Source organism: Lepidothrix coronata, unplaced genomic scaffold (genome assembly GCF_001604755.1).
Source record: "Lepidothrix coronata isolate B3197 unplaced genomic scaffold, Lepidothrix_coronata-1.0 Scaffold200, whole genome shotgun sequence".
Lineage (NCBI taxonomy): Eukaryota > Metazoa > Chordata > Aves > Passeriformes > Pipridae > Lepidothrix > Lepidothrix coronata.
The window spans coordinates 1387743-1390795 of record NW_016690380.1 but is presented as its reverse complement, the minus strand read 5'-3'; positions in this window follow the sequence as shown (position 1 = coordinate 1390795).

Here is a 3053-nt window from a genome sequence, read left to right as displayed (position 1 = left end):
TGTACTGACTAGGAGTTCACTAAAAAAGGATCTTTGTGTCATTATAGTAATGTTATGGAATTTTTCCTCTTAGTGCCTTTTATTTTATTTTTTTTCAAGCAGTTTTCTGATATCTTAGAGTGGGAATATTCCTGCTCATGATACATAAATTCTCTCCCTGACTGGTCCATCAATTCTGCTACCTTTCTTGGAGTGAAAAGCAATAAAAACTCATAGTCACTGAGATATTTGGATTTGATTTTTTAAGGCTCTCAGAGAGCAGTTTTATTTAAAATAAATAAATATATCACTTTTAACATAGTCACTGTTCAGAGGAGTGTGGTATGTTATAGCCTCAACAATGGCGTTCCGTGAGGTGATCTCAAAAATCAGTCTAGTAAGAAAAATGAGACAGTGATTTTAGAACAATTGACAAATCCAGAAACCACACTGTTTTATAAACTCTCTTATTGGTATAAATATGAGGTAACACAGTAAAAATATACTATATTTAATCCAAAATTTACACTTTAAAATAAAAAGTTGCAGAGCATGAAATGTGTCTGTAGTATTCCCAGATACACTTTTCTTCCCAGCCATCTTCCTGTCTTCTTAGGAGAAGATCCAGCAACTGAGCTGGGGCAAACTGGGCATTTTCAGCTCTCCTGATCTCAGTTGATGGTTCCTTGACCCTGACTGTGCCTAACGGGCTTGTGGCGTGTCCCAGAGCACATCTGGACCCCAGGTAATGGACTGTCTTGCTATTCCTTGAAACTTCTGATGATTTCCATTTCATTCTATGTTTCATTAGGGTAAAATTTGTTTTGCATTATTCTGTGTTTTCTAAGTAAGAGAAAGCTTCAGGTTAAATCTGTGCCTGATTCAGCTCAGCAGAATTTAGAAATAAGTGTCCAACCAGAGACCTTATTACTCATTCCTCTTTTCCTTCCTTATTGCACCATAATTAATCAAATCTTCTCAAGTTTCTGAAGTCTTTTTCTAAAAACGAGTTTTATTGTCTCCTTTTTCTTTTTTCTTTTTCTTTTTTCCCCCCCCAAAACAATAGGAAAGTCTTTCAAATGGAATCAAAAGAAAGACTAAATGAATATTTGACAAGTGTTGTGGGACTTTTTAAAGAAGTTGCACGTATCCAACCTGTTAATGTTCTGACGTTTGCTCCTATTGTCCACATATATTTTTAATGACAAGTTGTGTCAAGATGCATCTGCTTTAATCTCATGTATTTTGGCAGTTCCTTAACTGGAAGACTCTTACTACACGGGGTTGCCATAAAAGCATTTCTTTTAATTTTCTTTCTCAACTGACAAAAACAGAAGGTCTTTAAATTTTTTATGACAAACAGGGTTTTTGTACTCAGAAAAAAAAAGGGTAAACCCCACCTTTTTGAAATTGAGAAAAATGAGGCTGCAATACACATTTGTACACTCCTGTCAGAACTAAAGAAAAAAATTGTACAGTCAAGACATCACTGTAGCCCCTCAAAGGTTTGCTACCTATCACAGGGGTTTGCAAACCTTGTCACAACAAACTTGCATGTACTTGACATTAATGGTTGATCCTGCATGAGAGAAATATCCTTTTACATGAAAGGGATTATTCCAAAGAGCAAATGAAAAATATATGCCCTGAGAAAGATGTGAGGCTCAGCTATGAACCTGCTTTGCTTATTGCCTCCTGTCAAGGGAGTGAACATTGGCTACAACACATCTGGATTATTAACAAAAAATTTGTTTAAAGTGTACAAAAGGAAAGCTGGAAAAGGCCTTAAACCTAGAAAACATTGTTTTCAATGGTTCTTTCTAACTACAGCTCCTGTGCTTCCCTATGTTAATAAGGAAACACACAAATTTAGGCCTGTGGTTCTTGAAGATATTTCAAGTTTGCTTTCTTTTTGCAAAACATAACAGCTTGCATGGAAAATAATGGATTATAGCTGTGAACACAAACTATTTAATTTAATTTAACATTTATTAAGTCAGAATGCAATGTAAAATGCTTTGTGAATTAATGAAAACTATTTTATACTCTGGAAATAATGTATTGCAATGACAGATTTTTCATTCTTTTCCCTTGGAAAAATTCTTTGCTATGTATTTATTTCATAGTAAATAAGTAATTTTGAATTTTGATTTGCAGAATTATTCAAGGAACTTTACCTCTGAATTTCCTTAACATTTTTTAATGAAACCGAGAGAAAACAAGCTAAATCATTTTACTTGTTCAACCCTGCCACCATGTGTCTACTCTGCTAAGTATTTACTAGCAAGATCTCTCACTCTCCTTTCCAAAGCATTTTTGGCATTTGGAAAAAAACCTACAACGTAGAATAGAATCATGTATGTGAGTCAAAATGTCCAGTCATGCAGATGAACAGGTAGGTTTATCCCAAAATCATTTCTGTGGATGCACTGACGAGAAGTTCTATTTCTGCAGCAAGTTCCTTTCCTCACAGCTAAGCCATGCCTGACCTCAAACCTAGAGTAAGATTGAACACACCAAGCATGAGTCGTTTTTGAACCTGCTCCAATCCCTGCTGACTTTCACAAGAATCTTTCCCAGCTGTGCACCCAATAATGACTTATTGTTAATTAGTCCCACATCATAGAAGACACATCTTATCACATTCTACCTTTGCAGCTGCTACCCAGGGTTTTTCTGGGGCCATTTTAATTTCTGGTTATATCTCTGGGAAAAATGCTGTCACTGCTTCCACAGCTGTCTGGAGGCCTGATAAAACAAATGTAGAACAATGAAGTGATTCTGCCCCTCTGCTCCTCAGGTGAGACCCCCCCTACAGATCTGCTCCAGCCCTGGGGAACAGCACAGCAAGGACATGGAGCTGCTGGAGAGAGTCCAGAGAAGGTCCCAAGATGATCAGAGGGATGGAGCAGCTTTACTGGGAGGAAAGGCTGGGAGAGTTGAGATTGTTCAGCCTGGAGAAGAGAAGCTTTGGGGTGACCTGATTGTGGCCTTGTGATATGGTTTGAAGCTGGCTCCCTGCCAAGTCTCCAAACCTTACCACCAGAAGTCCGTCCCCCCCCCAACCTCAGGGA